Raw genomic sequence first — 25,108 nt, 5'->3', positions numbered from 1 at the left:
GGCGTCTACCTCTCACTGTACAGTTCCTCTCAGCCACTGAATTTTTGCAACTCTATGCAGTCATCACCAGCCCCTGGCACTTAAATGTGCATTGCAATTAATAGAACAATTACTTCATTGAAAACTTTCCCTCTTGACCTTTACCACTGTTAGCCTTAAAATAGAGAAAACAGAGGATTACTCAGCTACTTAATGATTTCACATGAAAATGAAAGTCCCTTCTGTCCTAGTAGAGTGAATTTTGGAAGAGCTGCTAACATCTGTGAAAGGGCTTTACCACTCAGCTTGAACAGATTTAAACCATCAGTATATTTGTTCTTCAAAGCCTACCTTTCTCACTTTGTTCTCAGAGTTCATGAGTGTCTCCTTGCCCATTTTTCCCCCACAGCACATATTTGCTTCTCTTCTCCCCACAGCTGACCTGCCATTATGCCCATGCAAGCCATTAAATCAGAGCTCCCTTGCTCCCCATTTTATCACCATGTCCCAAAGAAAAACCACAATCCAATGATTTGAGTGCTCTTCAAAACCTCATTTCTCCTTACAGTTTGTCAGCCACCACTGACAAAGAAACACCACTAAGTCTTTTATTTCCCTCCATCTCTGTTTTGATAATTTACTCCCATCTACATCAGTGGCCAGCTGCTCTCTCTGTACCCTTGGTGAGGCACTAAATAACCAACAACAGCCTGGAGGAGATGGAGCAATGGCTGGCTCAGTGACTTGGCTGGACTGAAGACAAGGATGCAGTGCTGCTGGTACAGGAGCTACACAACGAGCCTCGTGTTTGCAGGGCCCTCTGCTATCCTGTACAAGGGGAACAGAGAAGGGCAAAACAGCTGGAGAAAAACCAGCTCCCTGTGACTTTGGGTCACTTCACCAACGTTAACAGCTGCTTTCTGAGACATCAAAGCAGCAGAAATATGTTTCAGAAATGCAGCGTGCTTACATCTACCCAAAAGAGTGGAGTATAGACTCAGGGAGAACAAAATGCAGTGGCTTTAAACAGTTAAAGGGATTATGCTTGAAGATGTTGGATCAAATTTTAATCATGTCAGGAGAAATCCACCTACATGTCCAGAGAGCAAAATATCTCTCCCAGGACTTGCAAAGAGATTGTCATTGCAAATGCACATCCTTGCCTTTTCCACACAGTTCAGGCAGGATTTGGTCAGTGCATGCACCGAGGCTTTGCAGCTGCCTGCCCAGCACTCATGCAGTGGCTCCCAGTTAATTACCCATTCCCTGCTCTCCACCTGGGTTAGCTGCAGTTGGAAAGCTGTCTTTTCATTCCCATCTATCACAAGTCCCCAAAAGCTAGGACAAATGTTGGAAGGATTAAATCAGATTTAACAAATAAATAAAAAAAGGGGGGGAAGATGTGGGAGGGAGCAGAGGGACCAGAGAAGATATATTGTAAATCAAAGGCGACTCTGGGTTGGTGAGAGAATAATGCATCTGACTCCATTGATATTAGAAGGCTAATGAATTACTTTATTATACTATACTATGTACATTGTATCTAAACTGAATCTGCCATGCACTCACTGTTGCTCACAACTGCACAGAACTGCACTCATCTCTGATTCTCCTGTGACTGTCCCGTGACAGTCCGACACACACACACTTGGCCCTGACAGGCCAAGGGAACAAAACATCCTCACTTTGGGTAAACAATCTCCATATTGCATTCTACTTTAGCACAACACAGGCACAGCAAACGAGATAAGAATTGTGTTTTCCTTTTCTCTGAGGTTCAGAGAATGTGAATCTCAGAAATCCTTGGGAAGAATTGTGCCTTGTTTTTCTCTGTGAAGAGAAATGTGGCAACAGAGATACCCGTCCTCAGTGGAGCTGGGATGCAAAAGGAGTGAGCAGGTGCCTCCCAACCATTTACTCTGTTACCACATTCTGTGGAGGGCCCAGTACCAGGCTTTTCATCCTGGAGTGATGCTGGCAGCGTGCAGCCCTGGTGGAGACAAAGGGAAGCCTGATCTGCTAGGTGCCCAGGAGGCAGCCCTGCACTCGGGGTGCCCTGGAAACCCGCCTCAGCTGCAGCCACTCTGCCTTCATTGGCAGGCACCAAGTGCCACTCCTGGCCATTGTACAGCCTCACACAGACTAATCCTCTCAGAGGTTATCCTAATGAATTGGCAGCTTCTGGATTAGATGGGCTGCAAGCAGGCTGCAGCTGAAAGCTGACTGAAATTTCTCCTTATACGTCTGTTTCTAAGCATCAGATTCAGTCTCCATCTATCAAACAATTTTCCCCTTTTTAACCATCAGCTCTGTTGCAGACCCATTAACTTGAGCAACAGTTTTGTTTGACAAACTAAAAAATTTGATTTGATCTTTTAAAGACTCGGTGTCACTTTTAGGCTATTGTTAGCTCTCAGAGTTTCATTGCCAGGCAGACAATAACAGGTATTTTTCAAGCTGCAAAGACTAGAGTCCAGGGATTATATAACTGGGAAAACAAAATGTGACCCGCATCTAATGGCTCAGAAAGTAAATGTAAGAAAACAGTGATTACTTGTTGAGTCTCATTTTTAAGCCTATTTCAGGATCTTCTAAACATTGAGGGTTGAACAATTTGTATCACTGCCAATTCCTCAAAACAAAATTTGTCCTCTCTGCTGTTTCAATTATGCAAACTGCACTGTATCTACAGTCTTTACACTTTCAATAAAAGATCTTAATATCTAAGCAGATATGCAAGCAACTTATCTCCCTGTGCTTTCTTTGAGCATTTATCACAAAAGGTTATTATTTCCATGGGACTGTGCAATTAGACTTCACCCTTTATTGACCTCTGTCATACTTTGAATTAGCCATTATCTATGTTGTTACTAAGTAGCTCCTTTTGAGTCTCATTTCATCTGCAGCTTCAGAGGACAGCTAATTCATCTAATTCAATGGAGCTAGGTCTTGCTTGCACCAGCAGAAAAGAACTAGGACTTCTGTTTTCCAGCCTCTCCAGCAGGTGCAGACAGGTCTGATCTTCTCTAAAGTCCATGGAAGTCAGTCACCCACAGAGACCTTCAGACAGGTAATGTGAGCCAGCTTCTCAGCTGTCTGACATCTGGTGAAATCAAAACTGATCACTGAAGTTAGGCAACATCAGAGGATCTCACCCATATGGGTAAGAGAAAGACATGGAACAGCAGGAATCTGAGAAAGCCTTTGGAAGCCAACAGAATATGTGGCATTAAGCACTGAACACATGAATATTGCTGATGGCTTTTTTTCTTCCTGTTCCCCTTTTGTTCCAAAATGATACTTCTACTGAGTTTTTCCTCTAGATTTCACAGTTCTCAGTCTTCTGTGTAACTGGAGCTAATACTTGTCCTTCAACTAACAATAATCCCCTAGCCACAATATTAGTTTAAGGACAGAAACAGGGCTTGCAATTCAAATTACTATGAATGTGTTAGCTTGTTTTTTTAAACTCTAGGGAGTGTTATTCTGGGAATGTGCTACAATCTGATGCCAAATTTGGATTTAAATTCTGGGGACAACATTACTGCTTGTGATCTAACCTAGATGGTCCCAGATTGGGTGTATTTTAGAGATACAGGCCTACATATTCCATGCAAATACTTATGTGAAAAGGAGATAATAGATCAAATATTCCAGCATTAAAAAAATCCCCAAATCCTAAAGAAAAACTCCCCTAGAGGAGAAGCAGACAAATAGCTATAGAAGAGGGCTACTGACAGACAAGTTCAAAGCACAGTTTCAGATTTTCACTTGAAAAATTTTACACAAGGAATCTCTTTCTGATGATAGCTAAGCACATTTACCTCTGTACAGCATGGCATACTTGGTAAAGTAGTGCAATGCTTCTCTTCCTTCCTCTGAACCTCACATTTTCCACATCCTTAGCAAAATAAATGTTAGAGCACAAAAGCTTCAAATAAAGCCAGGGCATAGAGTCTGGGGAAGAGCACGGAGTGAAACAAGTCCCTCCACAGGCAACAGTTTGGAAACCAGTGCAGTACAGGTGAAATCTGCTTTTGCAGCTTCTGCAGAGACTTCTGCTTATGTGCAAAAAAACCCAAAACAACCTCACAAAAACTGATCTGAAATACCATGCATGAAATTCATTGAGATACAGGTGGTTTAAATGAAAGTTTGACTGAAGATCCACATTTATTTCCCTTGATCCACTTTCATCCCCTGCACAGTAATTTGATTTTTATATTTTAACAGCAATAAGACACACTTCCCTTTAAATTAAAATACTATCTATTTCCCCCTCAAGAATATTTCATCTTCTAAGGCTACAGTGATTCTGAAAACTTCACATTAAGTGTGAATCTGTTGCAGAAAACTCAAAATTACCTACTAGGAGAACCAAGCTTGTGAATACCACATATAACTTCAGTCTACCCATATCTAGTGTGTTTAGAGGTTGGCTAATAAAACCCATTTAAGTAAGATGGTCTCCTTTTGCATTATATCTCTGCTTACTATTCATGGCCTGCTTGGGCAATACTCTGTTAAAATCCTGTTTTAAAGCCCCTGCTTTGTGAGATGACATTTTAATGCAGTCAGTGCTCATCTCCAGAGTTTTTCTATTAAAAAAAAACTGTGTCTGCTCTGAAGAGATAAAGCAAGAACAGACAGTCTCCAAACCCCTCGTAAGGGGGCAGAGATTCAATGCTAATGTTTCTGTTCTCTTTCCTTCTTCATTAAGTATTTTCTTAATTCAAAGCCCTTTTTGTTTTGTTTTTGTTTGACAGAAACAAAGCATTTGATCTGCTACGCCCTTTATACCTGGTCAGATATGAAACCTTCTCATCCTCCATCACCACAGGACTGCCTGCAATCCTCCTCAATCACTGGCTCTGCCTCAGAATCCATAAGGATTTTGCACAGCCTGAATTTATATTAGTCCACACAGTGCATTTCCTCCCCCCACTCTCTGCCCACGCTTTTTCAGAAGATGTCTGTTGGCTTTCATTGACAAGGATATTAACAGCCCTGGGGAAACTTTTTTCCTGAGCTTGTCTGTGCAAGGTGACACTTGACATGCCTCAGTGCCACAGTCTAAGCACAGCTGGGCAACTGCTGCCCAAACATGAATACTCATGATAGATGAGTTTATTTAAAAGCTGTATCTGATACTGATGACTGGCTTAAAACACCTGCCTCACCAGCATCACAAGAGAGCTGCCAGGCCAGTGGAACACCAACCATCACTCATCAGCAAGATTTGAAACTTGGCTAATAGGTAACTTTTCTATTACTCTGTTTATGTGCCAAAGTATGAAAGATGAGGGGGGCACATTGAAATCACCTGATGGCAGACATATGCCAAGTTTTACTTGCACTTCTTGATGTTGTTGTCATTCCACTTGAACACAAACAGTTACATGGAGAATAAAAGAAAACCAGAGCTCACTTGCATGCTGACTTTGCTGTGCACTTCTGCAGACACAGTCTTCTTTACAAGAGTCCTCCTACAAAACCTCATTCATTCAGCAGCTAAACATCAGTGCTGATTGTACATCAGGCACCAGGCTGGCATGTTGAAAGCTGATTCATTCCTTTTAGCATGGCACTAGAAGTGCCTGTCTCTTTCCATGCTTAATATAGAAGCACCTGGATCAGCAAACTTGTGAATGGTTAAAGATAGCAAAGCTGAACCCCTCCCTCAGCTCTGTGTTTTAGAACAGCCAGGGATACAAACCAGCTGTGTAAAAAAACAGTGCTGCTCTCCAAGAAATTGGTGAGACCTTGGCTCTCACAGCCAGACCCATTTTGCTCACCCACTTTACTAAGTGAAAGAAAGAAGGACAATTAAAGGAGCATCAGTACCAGGCAGGAGAATGAGCACAGCAGCCAAAACATGAGCAACTCCAAGAGGAAGCACCCAGAGAGCTTGGGGACAGCAGGACCTTTGGAAGCTGCATGGGCAGCACACCACCACCAGAGCAACCTGCATGGCAAACACTCCTCTCTCCTGCACCTGTGTGTTGCAGGGATGATGGATGCCTACCACCCATGGCAGCAGGATTCAACTCCACCCTCCAAGGCTGTGTCCCTTGCAAATGCAGAAAATTAATTAGAACTAGGTCATGTTGCAAGATATCAGACCCTACTTGGCAAAATTTTCTTGAAAATTCTTCAATCTCTAAAATTATTGCCTCACACTCTTAAGGAATAAACACTCCAAGTGACAGAAGTAATAAAAAAAAATGCTGTTGAATTTTTCCTCCCAAAACAGAGGAAAATCTGTATAAAAAGCAGGTAGTAATAGTCATTTAATAAAATGAGTCCATGACAAAAAAAAAGCACACAGCTTCTTTAGCATGCAGTGTACACTGTAGGTAACTTTACAATGTTCATCTTGTTTTTTAACTCTGGGAAATATGAAAGAAATTGCAATGTTGTATGCTGTACAGGAAAGGCCTAACTATGGGGTTTTCCTTTAGATATATCTCTAAAATAAGCAAAAAAAAAAAAAAAACCTTGAAAATGGCTGTATTTTTAATTTATTAGCTGAAAGGAAGACTTAGCAGCAGGTAATGGTAGTTAAATTAAATTAATAGAAAATTCTATCAAACTGAAAAATTTATGACCTAACATTCCTAAGCCACCATCTTTCCATGTGTCATACACCTACTTTTCCTAAAAAAAAGAACAAAAAAAACCAAAAACCCCACAACCAAAACAGCTAATAAGGAAATCCAATCAAACCTTCTCTATTTTTAATGTGTTTATTGAATTTTGTCTGTTTTATCACATAATCCCACTAAACTGATCAAAGTTTCAAAGAATCTATCAGCAGATTAAAACTGCTTCATGAATTAGCTAAATAAACATCTGTGAATTGTCCTTTATCAGTCACTGCTTATTCCCCTTTCTCTCCTATGTTTGTTCAATACTAATAATTTAATCAGGAAGACAACCTATTTATAGGAAATGGAAGAGATATGTATTTCCACAGTGTCTAATTAAATAAAACTAAACACTCAATTTTTTTGAAATTTTCTGCAACATTTGCAATGAAATGTGTTCTTTTGCTCAACATTTCTTTTTCATAAATCTGTTGCAGATATTTCTTTTCTCACATTTAATTCATCTGAGACATGGAATGACAAATCATTAATACTATCACCACTACTAGTGTTACTTTCATTGTCTTGATGGATATGACTGAACATCAAATCAATTTCAGAACCTACCTTAAATCTCCAAATCTTGAGTTTGTGAAAGCAGCTGCTGTGGAGAACTTGGATTCTTTGAATCCTAAAAGAATAGAAGGAGCACAGAATTAAATAAAGCAAAAGACTAACAAATGTTAAAGTTTCTAAAATAGCTGGGAAGAAGGTAAAAGGCAGTAAGACATAAAGACAAAGCAGTTTATAGTTTGTCCAGACTGTTCTACTCATCATTACCGGTACCCCCTTAAAAACACTTAAATAAAAAGTTTCTGATATCTCCTTTCTTTGTACACCACCAGAATTATAGGAGAACTGCTAATAATAAATATGAGACCTCAGCATTAACCTAGTCAGACTGGAAAATATCTTAGTTCACTATTAAAATCTTAAATGACAAAGAGGAGATTTACTAAAATTGTGCTCAATAGAAAAGCAAAAGTATATCATAAACAACAGGAAATTTTAAAACTCATTTTCATTTCAAATACAATTGTGGATTTTTTTGTTAGTATGTTTAGCCAAACAGAATAGTCCTAATACTGAAATAAAAATAAATATAGTTGACCATATTTCCCTGCTACACCAAGAGTCTATGAGTGTGATTATAAAACAGATTCTTACTAATAATAAATTCCAAGAAATAATAAAGTCCAAAATCAATACTGGAATTTACATCTTTTTCAGAATTACTATTGCAAAGAGACTCCAAGTCTTTAATAGAATAAGAACCAAGACATTGGTATTTCCACGTCTGAAAAGTCATGGTCTGATTTGGGATTTTAATTTGTTCAGCTTCACTGCCAATTAAAAACTTCTAGAGCTTTCAAAAATTATTTAGAGGTGAGATGAAGAGGCAGCATGACCAGCATATATTTTACTTGTAGCTCCAAGGCCATCCACAATTTTCAAAATCATCTTAGAAGGAAGGAACATGGATAATATATGGAATGGAGTGGTCACACCAGTAGGTGCTAACAGTGCCAACTCAAACATTAGTTTGTTCCCATGGGCTGAGCAGCTCAACTCAAACTGAAAATAACCCCCAAATACAGGTTAAGAGATGATTCATCCAGGGGAGAGTTAGAAGGGATTTAGATACATGCAGGAAGGGCCAGCTGGAGTCAAGTCATTGACCCAGACATGCCTACATGTTTGCTACCTGAGGTGCAGCCTAAGTGATCGGAAGAAGTAGTTTCAGTTCAAGAGCAGAGCCTAACAAAGACAAGAGACAGATAAGTTAGGAGCAGAAACCAAGTGCAATGGGACTTTTCCTCTAACCACTGCAGGCAAGTGAATGTCAGCAGAGTGCACAGCAGTCGCCTGAAGCTCTTGTGTTCAACCCTATTGTGCTGAAATGTCAAACAGGATCTTTGCCACTGGCATAAACATTTTAGAAAAGCTTCAGGGAATATACTACAGTGCTTACATCTCTGCTGGTTCTCATCTTGCAACACAGGAAAGATCCCTCAGAAACAAACACAGACTGTGACTTGTAGCAAAGAGTAGGATTGCAGCTGTGAACATGATGGGGTTTGGGAAGGAGGGGAAGAAAGTAAAGGTTTGAGAAATTACAGAAAGGTCAGTCAGATGCTTACCTTACACATGCAGTTCTTTCAAAACAAACTAATGCCACATGGCACTCTTTAATATATAAATAACAGCTTTCCCTCCGCATTTATAGTCTCATATCCAAAGTTCCTAAGGAGTTACAGAAGTCAGGTGTACGGAGAAGGGAGTGACACCAAGGCCCAGCTCAGTGTTAAAAAAGAACTACTTCTCTTTGGCTCTCTTTGTGCTTATCTGGATGATGATCACATTAAATAGCAGAAGACAGCAAAAGGGCACTCCAGGCAAATCCTGTTTCATAGCTTCTTGGCCTATGGGAGATACTGCTCCCCAAGAAAGCATTCTTTGGAGAATCAGTGCTTCCCCTCATAATCAAGCCCAGTAAACTTTGAGGCACTGTACAATGCCTCATGAAACCTTTGCAGAAGATACAGGTTCTCACAAATGTGAACAATTAGAAATGATCAGAGTAATGAATGCAATACTCATAACCAAGAGGATAGCAAAGGGAAAATACTGCTAATGATCTGCATTTTTCCCACAAGGTGAGGTAGTCTTTGATTTAAAAATACTGTGATATGCAGCTGCATATAGAGACTCCATTCCCACTCCAGCACTTTTCTTAGACAAGCTTTACCAAGAGGACAACAGATTACAAATATGCAAGCACATGTTTAGAAGGCAATGTGATGTCCTGAAAAGATAGCCAGCTTTGTTACTTTTTCATCCCTTGTAAAGAATGTACATAACTGTGGTAGGATTGCTGAGAGCTGTGAATTAAATGGAGCTATATATAAAGCTAATACAAGTTGTGCTCTCACAATTTGAATTAAGTAGAGTGGAGTGCACAATGTGACTAATTGCATTTATTCTTCCCATTATACTCACATATAATTTCATTTCATCTTAAGAGCTGTGTTGGAAAAATGTAAAGACTATGCTAGTTTGTATTTTTTTTGGCATTTATTTTATGAACTGCATTCTCAGACTACATTTTACTGCTGTCAAGAACCACAAAACCTTAGAGAGAAGCTGCACAGATTTTTTTTTCCTTATTTAATGCTATTGTGGCACTGTAACAAAAAGTATTAAAATGGACAAACATTGCTTCTCCATTTAAGGTTTTGTACAATTGTTGCACAATGAATGACACCCAAATAAATTCCTTTCCCCCTCCTTTAATTCTGGCAGATATAACAGATTGAGACACTGCTAGACAACTACTAGACTGAAGTAATTAAACAGTGTAATGTGCAAACAGCATTTTAGAGTCAGCAATTAGATCACTCAAATTAGATGTTTTATTTGCCCAAACATGTCTGTAAATCTCATCGAACAAAAGGCTTCATTTACAAACAATACAGCAGCAGACTCTCAAAGCCCAGTGCTAGAGCACTGCAGACCACTGCCTGCAGTCAGTGCCCCAAGAGATCCATCACACTGAGGCATGGGCAAGGCTGATAAACACTCCAGAGCCCACCCAGCTCCCTGCATCTACAGTGGGCACTCAAATCGTTTATGCAGGCTGTACCTCTGACTGGATGACTACAGAGTTCTGAGGGAGGAAAAGAGAACCTTCAGGAGCACAGGATGATCTGATCAAATATGTTTATTCATCTTTTGAAATATTATTGAATTTTAAATTAGTCTAGTGTTTCTGTAACATTCCTGTTCATGGCCTTGAAAGCTGAAGACTTTGAGCCTAGTCAGAGGGAACACAGAGAAAAAGCAAAGTCCACAATGTGTTTTCTCAATTTTGTGGTTGTTGCGATATATTTGAGTCCTCTCGGTAGTTCATGTCCACTTATTATCTAAAAAATAGTGTAAGTCAATCCACTGAGTAACACACAAACCTTAAGAAAACTGCCACATGACAGATAGTAGCATCCATTATTTAACACTGAAAAATCCACACGATTAAATTGTCTGTACAGCAGCACAGGAGACATGTCTTTTATATTCCACCTGTCTTCAAAGACCAATGACTTTTGTTTCTCTTTCTCTCTCCTCAGGTTAAATCTTAAGGGATATATTTTTGTCATTATGCTCTCTGTGGAGGAAAGGCCACTTTCCAGAGAAAGCCAAAAAAACTATCTGAGAGATCGTAGAAAAACTTTCAATCCACTCCTTAACAATGCAATACACACACCCTGTATCTTAGATAAAAAAAATCTCCCCTAATTAAATAGTGTTAAAATCCATGCAGATATATTGTAAATAGCTTATCCTAATGCTGACATTAATTGCTCAACACATTGTCCATGTAAAACAGACTGAGCCTGTGTATTGGTTTAAACACAAGTACTCAGCCAAACAAAAGAGCACAATGCATTCAGAGACATAATATTGCACCACCACAAAACAGGAGGAAAAATTAAATTTTGTGTTGGCCATGAAAATTTTTTATGAAACATTGTCAGGGCATTGTTGAGTCAGTAATAATATCCTGCTATTTACAATGTAACTCCATTCTCTCCTAAAGCCCCAAACTGAAAATGTTCCACCTCTCCATAACTTTAGATAGCTGATAAAGTCACAGCCTGGGTACATAAATCATGTACATTATCAGCTAGGTCTGGATTTAAGATACAAAAGTCCCATCCAAATCACAAACAGTTTTTACACAGATTTCAGTGGGTTTGGAACTAGATGTTAAAAAACTTCTCTTTAAATTTAAATTTATTTTGAATGACACAAGCTTCTAGGAACTGCAGCAATAAAAACAGCAGGAATAAATAATGGGATCATTTATAAATAAGAGTGTTGGAATTGCCTGTGGAAAGAAGTCTGCCTTTATTCCTTCTTTCCTGGGACAGGTAATAGCACTTGCCAAAGCCAAGCTTCAAAGAAAATCCTGTAGCAGAGAGGCAGGGGTTTTTTTTTGTGAAAATACTAAATCTAGAAGCACCATTCCTAAACCCGTACACACACACACTAATAAGATCAAGGGCTGTAACATCCTTGCCTATAACTAGCACAGTCCCAGGTTGTGGAAACCCAGAGCACTGGGAATATTTCTTTGTCTGCTCTGGGGTGCCCTGACCCAAGGAGAAAGTTTCCTAGACTTCAAGAGAGACTAGAATCCACTAAAGTGTGAAATAGATTATAGAGAGTAGTGTAGGTGTATCACTTGGTGAGAAATTTAGGTCTTGGGATTTTTAGTATGTTGGGGATGGAAGCAATATGGAGGGCACAGGGTGTCCTCCTGAGTTTCTTCTTCATGCTTCTTTTTCCTTCTTCTCCATGGGTTTGGGTGGCATTTGTAATTGGGCAGAAAAGTCCACATTGCAGGCTCTTTGGGATCAGTTATTGGATTAAAAGGGAAAATAATCTAGGTGTCAGTTCTTAATTGGATAGTTTAGTCTTAAAAGAGCTTGTAATAAGAGACTGTTAGCCATTTGTGCCTTCTAATGAAAAGCTGATGAACTCACAGATGTGGGACTGTTTTACTAATAGGAAATAATAAACACCTGAGACACCAGGTTATTGTGATAGTAGGCTTTATTGTGTTCCTATCAAATGACTCATATCTCCTGGTGGCTGGAAAATGGGAGGTACCTTCCCTTTTCTCAAGGGAAAGAAACCCATTCACTGAATTCACCAGAGAATTCACAAAAGACAAACAGCAAGGAGAAGCTAAACTGAAGGAGAACCAAACAAGGAAGCAAAACCAAAGGAGAAATCAAGGACTCATCCAGGTCCCAGGACTGGCCCAGATCCCTGTGGACCCTCTGAGGTGCTCATTGGTAAAGGGAGCTGCTGCTCTTTGTGTGGCACAGCTTTGCCAGTTACTCTGGCACAAAATACAGCCCACCTTCGCTGGGGTTCCTTCTCCTGTGGGAGCACGTTTGCTCAGGAGAGGCACTGCAAGTGGCCTGGTTGTGACTGCATCTGGCCTCTCCAGAACAAGAACGTAGAAAAGAAAGCTCTGAAATATGTGACACGTGCTCCCAGTTACCACCTTTTCCAGGCTGGTGCAGAAATGTCAATTTAACCTCAGCTATATGGTCAGTCAGACCACAGACTGCAAGCATTGTACTGCAGCCCTTGATCCATTGATTTTCCACCTCATGCCATGGGCCCGTACACAGAGACCAGCATCAGTTTAGCATTTCAGCAATATAAAAGCTCAGCAAAATATAGAACTTTTTATTTCAGCAAAATAAAGAACTTTCTCCCTTTTTTGTATACATGTGCTCTTGTTTACTTTTGCCATCATGTGAATGTCATTAGAGTGAGGGGGGAGGTGAGAAAAAAGGAGATTGAAGGCATCATTGCATATTATTATCACTTACTATATTACCTTGCCACTGATGCTTCCATTTCAGATTTAAGTAAAGAAAATCAAAACTATTAGAAGCAGCTGATAAAAACAAACTAAAGCCACTGGAGTGTGATGAAAGCAAAGGAAGATTATTAATCTGTTGCAGGTACAGGAGAGAAATGCAATTATAAGATTCAAGGGAAATAAGGCAGACAAAAACATCTGCAGTGGAAGTCTAATCCTTTGAAATGAATTCTTTTACTAAATACTCCTATCTTTTGAAGTTTAAGATTCACAGCAAATATCACTGCTTGTCAGATAAGCTTTGACAGAAAAAAACACACACACTTTGAAATACTCATCAACCAACTCCAAGGATGTAGTAGGGATTAGAAAGAATGTGTTTTCTTTTTACTTTTTTTAAGGTATCTATATGAGCATTGAGAGCATTATTATGCTTTTAAGGGCACATTTCAAGGAAATAAAGAGTTGTGAGGTTATTTTCTTTCTTTCTTTTTTTCTCTCTGTTTACAAAAGAGCTCTATGATCTTGAGCACTAAAGTGCACTGAGCTGTTCACACTGTATAAAACATGTACACTGAGTCTGCTTCTAAATCAGACACAGATCAAATAGCCCTGCAAGTGAATCAGAAAAATCAACAATATTTGCAAAAAATACTGACATGCAAAAACTAACATGTATGCCAAAAGATGGGAAGCTAAAGTAGCAAGGAGGGCAGATGATCCAGGGCCTGACTATAGACTCCTGTCTGACGTATGGAATCCCCATCACCAGGGAGCTTTATGAACTGGTTAGTGAGGGATGGGCTAGATGTGTGTCTGGAACACATCCAGTCGGGCTGGTCTGTGATTAATATCTCTTGTTTGCATTACAGCAGACTGAGCCAGGAATGAGGACCCCCTCCCCTAGCCACTGCACACACAAACCTTTATTCCAGTAAGTTTAGAAAGGCTGGAGACCACTCACAGCATTCATGCAAATTATTTTAAGTGCCAAGGTTCCATGAACCTCTGCAGTAAGGCTTGATCAAGAAGTTCAGCTTGCTTCTAGTTCTTTCCTTCTCCATGTCTGATTAAGCAGGACCTACCCAATTTAGCCTAAATGCCATGAAAGTGGAGGGCAGCAAGCAGGAAGCACCTGAGATGTACCCAACCTGAGATGTTTACAGGAGGATCAGTGAGCCCCAGCTGCCAAGAGATGTGGAGAAAAAAGCCCCTCAGCCCCACCTAAAGCCTAGCAAGATTCTGTAAGGTGCTACCACCTCCTGAACATAAATTCAAGAGCTGTTTTACAGGAACAGCACATCCCCACACAGCATGCCTCAGCTGAGCTAGTCCCTGCACAAGAAAAAGATTCACCTATGTGCTGTTCCGTCCTCTGAATCAAGTGTCATGCCTCAAACTTCATTCAGCTTTAATCTGCTTCATAGAAGGAAGTTTTAATTTATGCCCTTGCCTCTCCAAAGCAGACCCCACAGCTCTGACCCTCTCTCAGACAGGGAGACATTTGGGATAATATTTCTCTTTAAACCACAGAGAGCTAAAGAAGGTAAAAGGATATTTCCACAAAGCAAGCCTCAGAAACCACACTAGATAAATACTGCAACATTGATATTTGGAAGTGATCCTATCTAGATGACAAAACCAATGCATCACCAAACCTCTGTGCAAGCTGCTGTTTAAGGTGCAAAGGCACTGCACACACGTACTCCCATAATGCTCTGTAGGGTTCTCTAAAATCCAGCTCACAGGCATGTACACCCACCTCCCAGATATCCTACTTCCTTAAAACAGGCTGGATCAAATCAAAGGAGCCTGTCACCAAGGAAGCAAGGAGCTGCAAAGGCTTCCTGTCAGACGGTAAGCAGGACAAGATGGTGACAAGTGTACCATCTGGCAATTTACTTCTCTTCCCAGGCTTCAGCACACAGCCCAGATTGAAAAGCTTGCAGGAAATCCTTCCTACACCCACTACCTCTCAGCTTCTGTGTTACTCTCCTCCTCATCAAAGAGGGCAACGTGTTGCTTTCTCTCAAGGTACGGAGACCACAGAACGACCCACAGTTGTTGGTGTCACTGCAGCACACCCAGAACTGCCTGTCCCATTCAGTTTAATTGTGTCCTGCGGTGGCATCCCAGGCTCCAGAGCCTGAGGCAGGCAGGTGGTGCTCTTGGAGGCTGCACAAAAAGCAAATCACCAATAGTCTCATCCCACTGGATTGCAGAAAGAAAAATCTGTTTTGTTCTGCATGCAGTCACTTTTGAAATCAGGGAGGTGTCGCACACACCTCAATATAAGTAAAAGGAGAGAGAACAAGAGCCAGGCTCCATTCATGGACTGGAGACAAGGACTACAAACTACACCTCTGCTTCAAGGTGAAGCCACAATCTGTAAACAGTTTAAATCAACACTTGAAGATTCAGCTTGGCAGAATCCACACCTAGAGTCCCAGTGATTTCAAGTGTCTAAGCTACATCTACTTAAAATCTCCACTTGTATTAGAAAGCCAAGGGATTGTTTCTGTTTGTGAAAGAAATAGATACATAAAGTAGCATATAAAAATATATATTACAAGTCAAGTTAAAGGAAAAGCTTCTTGTACAGGACATGATAGTTTTATTTAAGAAATGGTTTAAAAGATGAGAAGAAGCAAAGAACCCAGAAATTAAAACCAAACCAGTTAATTAATAGTATACAATAACTCTCAGAAGACCTTTATTCTGCAAACTTTTCTAAGCAGTTTACATTTTTAAAAAAGTTTCAGTGGCCAATATATAAGAGTTGATACTAACTGCATTATTCACTCAGGAACGTTATGCAGAGAGAGAGATCATGATTTCAGCAGAACCCAAACATGCAAAAAATCATTTGCAGTGAAGCTTCCCCATTCCCGTCTTCATCATAAATAATTAACTGTCCTTTTAATTAAGACATCATTGCTCAGATATCAACTTCTCTATTAAAATACTGTGAAAGAAAGGAGGAGTACCAACATTCTGATGAATCTTGATGTATTACACAATGGTGTGACTTGTAGTATAGGGCTTGGATGATGCACACATCACAATATCAAGCCCAGTGCTATTCTGCTAGTTGCATCAGATTAAATACAGAGACTTGTTAGATTTCAGTGGAGCTTCTGCTGCTGTAAACATTAAAAAAAATTAGAAGAGAGATAGTCCTGGAATAAGAATATACATTAAATCCAACATAATTTCAAATAAAAGTGGTTGGTGATAGCACTCAGAAAACCCAGCTGATTGCTTAACAAACAATTATATTTACAGGACAATAAATGCATTCAACCAGCTATCACATAATGGCAGTTTTTTATGGGCTTTAAGCTGTGTCTTTATAAAAAACTTCATTAGGCTACTGAGATCCTTTCACATTATCTCCAATGGGGAGAGCAGCAATAAATCAGCTCATTGTTCATGATCTTCCTCTGATCCCTTACAACTGAAATTCTCAAAAATATTTAATTTCAAAAAAAAGTAAGTACTGAATCACATACAAGCTTTTTCAGCTGTGGAAGTACCTCAGAGAATTAAGAAGGTTTGGAATAAGGCCATTTTTTTTAGCAAATTAGTAAAGAACATAGAATAAATTCAAACTACAGGTCAGTCTGAACTCACCTCCCTGTATAGAAAACACATTGCTCTATCTACATCTCAATTCAAATTAATCAGTATAAGGGAGAAATTTACTTCAGTTTTATGATATAATAAGCTAATCTCTTTACAGTAGATTTTTGACAGATTTCAATAAGTTTTGTTAAACTTAAAATAGATACAAACTTCCTGCACAACCTCCATAGAGCTTCCCTTGTAATTTGCTGTCAGAATTATCTTAGATAAATACAGGTACATTTATCCATACAGTCTTTTGTAGATTGTACATGCAGAGAAAGTGTACTCTGTACCAGGTCCATATTGCCTGCACTACAGAAGCCCTGGTGTTAGATCTATGTTTGTGCAGCACTATTCTCCAGATATGTCCCTCTGGTTCTTAGCACAGTGTTAACAACATTTAGGTTAGTTTTCTTTGATTAATTCTTTCACTTCCACTCTCTGCAGCTTCATGTGCCTTTGCCAGGGTCACTGAAATGGAAAGGCATTCTTCTGCCTTTTAATTTCTCCACCAAACCACATAGAGAAGAGTAAACCTATGGGCTTTCTCTCATGTTCATCAATTTACACAGACCATGTTCTTTTGTTCTTTACCATGTTTTTATTTTGTTTTGTTTTTTTAGAACCCCCAAACCATCCTCAGTAACATTAAGAGGTGGTATACTCCCTCAAACTATAATTATGTTTGATTTTTGAGCAGTCAGATGAATTATCTTCCCCACAATGGTACTTGTAGACCTTACTGTTAATAGAGTTTATCTTACTTTACTTATTCATTGAAGTATTTTCCCTGTTCATCTCTCTAGTGCTCACTGTACACTGCCTTAGATGTAGAAAGGAGATTTTTGTTACCCTCATTTAAAAGAACCTTTGAGTAGTATATTTTTTCTTTGTTTGTTCAGTCTACTTCTCTGCATGTAGTAACTAGATTTCCTTGTTTTGCTTCATTGTTCTTTACAATTCCCTGACTCCTCTTTTCAGCTTGCTGTCATATACTATTTGAATTTCAATCTTCAGATACTCCTTTTCTGTGATACCATTCCCCGTCCCAGATGGCCAAAAAAAATGTTCATTTGCAATAACTTTGTTGCTTTATTTTTCTTTTTCTTATCTTCACAAACTTTCTAGCACCATTCTCTTTTTTCAGAGTGAAACATGACCAGCAACACTATTCTAACCTAACTTCCAAGATCTTCTTTAGATTTCCCTCCACAAATAAGATCATAAATCTTCTTAGTCAACCAAAACACAGTCATTTAACTTTTCTGGGGTTTTGTTTAAAGAGTATGCCATGATCAGATTTTCCCTTCTTCCTCCTCCTCTACAGAGGTTTCATTTCTGCCTCTCCTCTTTGTCATTCATAAGTCAAATATTAGTGTAAGATATGGCTTGAGAGGGTGTGCAGGAACCACGAGGAGCTGCTCACAGTATGCAAGAGGGATTCTGGAGGACATTTGGGAAGGTGACTGCATCATAGCTTTTGCTTTAACACAGGCAGCTAACCAGCAATTCTAAGTGTTAAAAGGGGTCATGGCACACATGAGTAATGGACATCTGATCTCCAGTCACAGGACATCCCAAATGTAAACAGGGGATTTTGGCATGGTAAAGAGGAATAAATCTAAACAGAGGAAGCATATATTCATTTACTGGATGGAATCCCACAAAATCTCAGTAAATAATTGCAGCCCATGTTAACATGAAAATTTAAACCAGATAAAATTTTAAAAGCAGAAGCCTGAAAGTAAGGCCTGGATAAGAAAAGCTAAATGCTTCCATAATAAATGTTCATAAACCCAAGGGAGGCACATATAAACTAGCCTAAAAGGGGCCTCCAAGATGTGGTCCTGTGGGAGATGAATGAACTCTACTAAATTAAGAGGCAGCACCTTACCTTGCTCACTTCAGGTCTTGCCACAAAGCACTGTGTAAACACCAGACACAGTCAGTTGTAGCTTCTCTTACTCCTTAGCTAATTGATAATTCTGTTGCTCTTGCTCTACTTTGGGAGAACAGTTACCAGCAAAAACAGTTTATTAAGCACATTTCCCCTTGGCACTACCTGCAGCCTGAACCTTAGCCAGCCTGCAGTGTCCCAGGCAGTTCCCAGCAGGATAGTGTATGACAGAGACTGTATGAATGGACAGCAAGATGAGCTAGCCCTGGCTGCTTGCAGAAGAATTCCCCTGCACAGATAAAAGATTATTTACTATGCCACTTTCAGGAGAAAAGGGCAAAAGCTAAACTACCTTATCCATTAACATAGAGAAGCTTGCAATAGCCTGCCATGACAAGAAGCCATTACCTCCTCATCTTTTTCTAAAATCATCACTGATTTTGGTCCTCCTAGTTGCCCTACAATGATAGGAGATTAGGAAAACTATGAGTATTGGCTGGAAACAATTGCCTGACATTTCCTCCATTTGGATGAGCTATTCTTTCCTTCTGCTATCTGGTTAAATCAGAAAGCCTTAGACCAAAAACACTCTTGCACATGGTGTGGGCCACTTTGAAACCCTGTGCAATAGAAAAGATGAAGGGAACAGGGACAAATAATGGAAAACAAACATTTTCATGAATCCAGCCTCTCATTTTGATTCCCTTTTCCACAACCCTTCACATGTATGAGTTTGCATTTGCATAAATGCTGAGAATAAGGGTCCATACAAATACTCATTCATATGCAAACAAGGGTATTCACTCTTGTTCCAGAACTGTTTGCCCTCTGTTTACAAGGCTTCAGTAGCAAAATCACACAGCAGAAAAATATCATGAATTCCAGCTGGTCAGTGATATCCCACCAATGATGCTCACTAGCCCAGAGACAATAAAATCAAGCAAACAAAAACACAATGATGTTCACAGTGCCTTGATACAACTATGTAGCGAGAATAAATATACACAAATCAGACTCTGCACACACCACACTTATAAAAATACTTATTTCCTGATAAGCTGGCTGCTTCATAAAGACAGAGTCACATCTACCACAGTGGAGAATGCCTCAACAGCTAGCTCTGCTTTCTGTTGCCACACAGGCAGGCAGATTTGGGCTTCAGGGTTTTGTCATTTGTTTCATTCCGATGCTCAAGAGCCCAGAAAGAAATGGGAAACCCCCTAAGTGATGGTTGGGATGCTCGCTTGGGAATGGAAACAACAGCATTAAAGTCACTGGTATCAATGTCAATAAAACAAGTATTCAAACTCATTTTTATATGTTCCTGATAAATCAGCTCACTGATCTCTTCTGTGGCTGATAGCTCTGTCACACTCAGCTACTGAAACAGTTCAACTTCTTCCCTCCCACTCTCCCTTTGGCCAGAAGTGAATTGAGTGCACTTACCCACAGTGTTTAGGATCAACTCCTCTTCCAAACCAGTCTCCTGGCTTTCTGATGGGTGTTGGGCATTGCTCTTTATTTCTGAAGTGAGTACTTACACGGGGTTATGTGATACACAGGGACCTCATCCCTCCTTTCTCTGTTGCTCAGAGCACCCACTCTGGGAGGTATTGGTTTTGGGATGTATCAGCACTTTCTGACAGTAGTTTTGGTCAAAAAGAAAACCCATTTTGTCTTGCCATCCACATTCTTCAAGAGCAAAAGACCAAATCTGAAGTATGAGCTATTCAACCCCCCACAATAAAATGAGAAGCTTTAAGTTTAAACTGTTAGTTGTTATGGATATTAATCATAAACTGTGAAGGCAAAGCATTGTTCTAGGACTTTTTCCTAGCTAATTCTTTGCTTGTAATAATTCTACAAGTGATTTCAGATGTGCCCTTCCTGCTTTCACTTTCATCCTTGAAAGTGAAAGTGAACATTGAGGAATGTTCAGAGAAAAGTAATTTTATTAGATAACAGGTAATTTTTGAACCATCTTAAATAAACTTATTTACAAAGAAACAAAGAAATGCTGGATCATATCTTGGCATCATTTATGACAGTGAAAACATATTGACACAGATTTTACTATCAGAATTTATATTTTGCATCTGTGGCCTACAAAAAAAAAAGGGGGGGGGAAGAAAACAAAAGAAAGTCACAATATGATCAAAATCAAAATTAAGTTTTTTAAAAATCCTTTTACAGGAAAGGCTCCATTTAGGAATCAGGAGTACGCACCTGGAGTGGTGAGTACACACCTGCAGGCTGCACCTGCACCTTCCAGGAGCTCTGGCAGCCATGAGCCTGCTCTTTCACTGGTGTCAGAATGCCAGGAAAAGTTCCCAACACATCTGAAAATAGCCCAGGGAATGCCTGCAATTTATAACAAAAATGATAGGACACACATTTTCACAGGGATAAACCAATGGTTCATCTAACCAAGAAGGGGAAATTAAAGTGATGAACATTGAGAACATGGTTGCAAAGGAAAACCATTTTTGTAAAGCATCTCAAAATATACTGAGATGGAACTCGCTCACCTTTCTTCACAAAGTTGAGTGAGTTCCTTTGATCAAATCAGTAGCTTTAGAGTTTTAAAAATTAACAATTTTTTACTTTCCCCACAAGACTTTCTGTTTACTGGAAACATATTTGTTAAAAGTACACCATTTACTCCCAGTTTTTTTTCCTTATTTTCAACAGATTTGCAAGAGGCTACAGCAAGGAGCAGGAAACACACAAGTCTTCTGTTCTGGTGTGTATTTTGAGAGAGACTTGTTTTTCAGTCCCTTAATTTACAGTTTGTATTTGTATAGAGTATAAGCTGTGTGAGGAAAGCAATTGATTTACAAAACAGACTACACACAGCACATACAAACTGACTCCTCTTATCAAATAGGAAAGACTTTCTCAATGCAACAGCTTGGTGCAGAAGAGCATGCTGAGCTGAAAAGCAAATACAGCTATCTGATTAATTGATTCTGACCTTATAAATATTATACTTTGGGGGCTCTAATGGAACTTCCTGAGGGTAAATTGCATGGTTCACCTCATTCATTTATATCTCTGGCTGACAGATGTACATTATGAAATGTCACTGAATATGCTGGCAATAAATGAGGTATAACATTAGCATCTTGGTTCTGTTTTCCTGAAGGAACACTTTTGTTAAATGAATCCCACACCAGTAAAAATATTATTCTCCACTATGTACACTTCTTTCTATTTTAATCAGGCTTGCAGAAATATATACAGGCCTTCCAAAGACACAGGGCTCCAGTAAATTAACAAAACAAGCTGCTCTTTTGTTGTGCATGTTTCCATTGTGAAGCCATATTGTTGGAGAATATTAGGCTGTGACAAGCATTTGATAGTGTAGTAGTTGCACTAATGTTATGGTTATTATCTTTACTACCGTGCAGTGAAACACAGTTAATTAAAATAGAGTGAAGAAATTGCTCCCTTCCCCTTCCCACCCATAAATGAGATGATAAATTTGTTGTTGTAGTCAGCATATAGGGTCCCTTGACCTCTCTGCATGTATTAGGCATTATTCTATTTTATTTCATTTTTTATTTCCTTGCCATTTGAGACTGATAAAACTGCACATAAAGGGCTTGGGAATAATGGCAAATAACCATGACATGTGCAGCTTAATGAAATTATATACTGTGGTGCATTGCAATAAAATTCATAGGAATATGTGCCCCACTACTGTAAGGCTTGCAAACTCCAATAAACCATTAATCCTTGCCATGAGCAGGCCATGACTGCAAAGGTAACTTTGCCAAGGAGTGAGGAGAGGGGAAAGAGAAAGGAGGAGGGAGGGAGGCTGAGGGAAGGAGAACAGAGCTACTGGCAAGTGTGGTAGTCAGAGGAAATGAACCATCCCTTTGGGATTAAACCTACTTCCAACTATCCCCTTTCCTCCCACTGTTAAGGCATAATTGTTATAAAGGACAGCACTGGAAAAACATGTAATTTGTCTCTCACTAGTCGCCGACAGCTATTGCAGGCTTAGGAGCCCAAGTGAGGCTGACAGATATTTCATCTTGTAGTGTTACCTCCAGGACAGCTTCTGAAGAGCTGCACAGTGGCTGCACCTCTGCACAGAGAGCAGCACAAGGGGCAGCCCCCACTTGTACTTTCTTCCCAGCCACTGGCCACAGACATTTTCCACTCTAACAAATCTTTCTCAGCAAGCTCCAAACCCCTCTCTTCAGTTTTTCAGAGAGGGAGTGAAGGAGGGAGGCCAGTGGGGTTGGGAAAATTGACTATTACAGGAATTTTCTGCAAACAGAAATTGCAAATGAGTGACAGAATTTGTGCCTGCTCTGCTACTACAGCTGTGCATTTATTGATTTACTCTCTGGCACAGACTGCAGCTGGACTGTAAAGGGGCCACACAAGACACTTCTGCCTTTGCATAAAACCACAGAGGTCAGCTGTCACTTCAGTACTTTTTTGACTGAGTTTAAAGAAAAAGGTTATGAAATGAAGAAAAATGTGTTAGGTGCAAAGAGCATCATCTAGCACTAAGAGCAGGAACACCAGGCATTTTGTAACATCACTTCTGCTGCACACTGTGAAGGGTTCTGGGTGCTGCCAGGCTCTGCAATTTGGCTCAAGGTGGTTGCAAGGGGAGAGCAGTGTCCTTGGCAGACAAGGATGCCTGGGCCCCAGGAACAGGGAAAATGCTATGAGAAACCCTCCTCCTTGCTCCAGTGTAGTTTACTTTGCTTTGTCAAAGTCATGAGTCAGGCCTCATCAGAATCATCAGGATTTTTTTGGTTTGGGTTTTTTATTTTCTTTTGCTTTGGGTTTTTTTGTTTTGTTTGTAATTTAAAATAAAGCAGCAAGGATGAGGGGAAGCAAGTTGTAAATTCTGTAACAGTACCTTCCCTGCTCAGACTTTATATTTCTCATCTCTATTCTGCTAATGACTTTGTAAATCCTAGTTGCAATGTTTGCATGTTAGGATGTTTGCTAGCGTACCTGTGTATTAAAACAGGAGTGGAGAGATGTTAAAGATCAGTAAATAGGATTTCTACTCCAGAAAACCTTTAGAAGGTGGATATGCTTAGATGCAGACAATTAAATACTTATACATAAAAACAAGAAAGACAAATAGGAAGTAAAATTATGGTTATATTGGATTTTTTTAATATATGGATTTCTTTCCTGTTTACATTTTTCTACCATTTAAGAATACTTGTCTCTTCTGCTTCTATCTTGCACACAACTGAGAAAAACAAAACACATAGAAAACAAAAATAAAGCAAATACAAGGGCTTTACCAGTTTCTGCCTACATACTAGTACACAAACACACCTTGACTGATAAATAATCTGGAAAAAACAGGAGAACTACCCCACACTGCCTCATAACAAGAGACATTATCCCATACATGATTTCCTGGCTGATAAACCAGGGTGCAAATGACACAGTATCCAGTGCCATAAACCTAAACTTGCCAAGGCATTACACTGGTCAGCTCTGAGGCTGCTCAGCGTCCCTGCTCACAAGGGGCACAGACAGGGTTTTGCCCTGCTCCAAAGTGTTGTACATCACCAGGCTATGAATATGACACCAAAGTCGACAACTATAATCCAGTCCAGCAGGGAGCACTCAGGTGAACTCAGTACATGCCACTAACCCTGGCTTAACCATGGCATGGAAAGCAGATCACTGACAGTAGAGGAGTCTGCTTCAAAAATATTAACCATATCGCACTTGTACTTAGCGTACAGTGTCTAGACAGTATTGACTGCATGCATCCTCCCAGGGACAGCTCTCTGAGACCTGAAGCTGTGCTGCTATAATTAAAGCCTACAGTATTTTGAAGTCACTTGCTTTTACACTTAGATTTTTCCTGAGCAACCTTGCAAGCAAGGCACCAACATGCACTTCCCTAACATAACAGGTGGAAGATGAGGAGAGGGGGAGCCATCTTTGAAAAACTGTGAGCAAATTCACCTGTTTTATAAGACATCATGGAGGACAGAAATAATGTTCTATTCATTTACACGGAGCATAATGTATTTTTGTCTTCAAATGTCCAGTATACTGGTTTATAATTTTGATCCCTAAACATCAACCACAACCTTTAACACATGTATGTATCAGTACTTTTTATTTTCACCTCACAGACCAGGTTTGCACTATACAGACAAACAGAGATTTTTTTAACTCTACAGCTTTACAATTCTTATTAATTTGATATTTTATTTTCACCACAAACCACACTTCTATAAATGGCCCAGCCAAAACATCATTAATTTTGGCTCTAGCAGCCCACCCTGCTCTCGGGGTGTAACAGCCAGGGACCCATTAAACTGTCTTAATGCCCAGGACTTGTCAGCTTCTCACTGTTTCCCTCAGAAATCAGCTGGTTGGTGTTTCAGAAAGCAAGTCAAGCCGTGCAATAGTCAGGGCATATTGTGGCACAGGAATAGCCTTGTAAGTATTATTTGCTTGTGCTTTAGAAGCTGAAGGTCACCAACAGTGTCATCCAGCTCTCAGTATTGTTGTTGGGCAGCACAGCAGACACATCATTCAAAGGCTTCCCTA

The 25,108-nt window shown here is 39.7% G+C and overlaps 1 long non-coding RNA gene across 1 annotated transcript in view; it reads right to left on the bottom strand.

Annotated features, from left to right (window-relative positions):
• Positions 1-25,108, bottom strand: part of LOC118698780 (uncharacterized) — a 119,235-nt gene that overhangs the window by 33,628 nt on the left and 60,499 nt on the right. The window contains exons 6-7 of the long non-coding RNA XR_004981946.2: positions 7,194-7,257; positions 5,824-6,049 (exon numbers count right to left, since the gene is read on the bottom strand). This is a non-coding gene — a long non-coding RNA (uncharacterized LOC118698780). The remainder of the gene's footprint in view (positions 1-5,823; positions 6,050-7,193; positions 7,258-25,108) is intronic.

The sequence above is a fragment of the Molothrus ater genome, chromosome 1, assembly GCF_012460135.2.
Source record: "Molothrus ater isolate BHLD 08-10-18 breed brown headed cowbird chromosome 1, BPBGC_Mater_1.1, whole genome shotgun sequence".
NCBI lineage: Eukaryota > Metazoa > Chordata > Aves > Passeriformes > Icteridae > Molothrus > Molothrus ater.
Note: the sequence above shows the minus strand (reverse complement) of the source record. Positions and strands in the feature narration are given on the sequence as shown.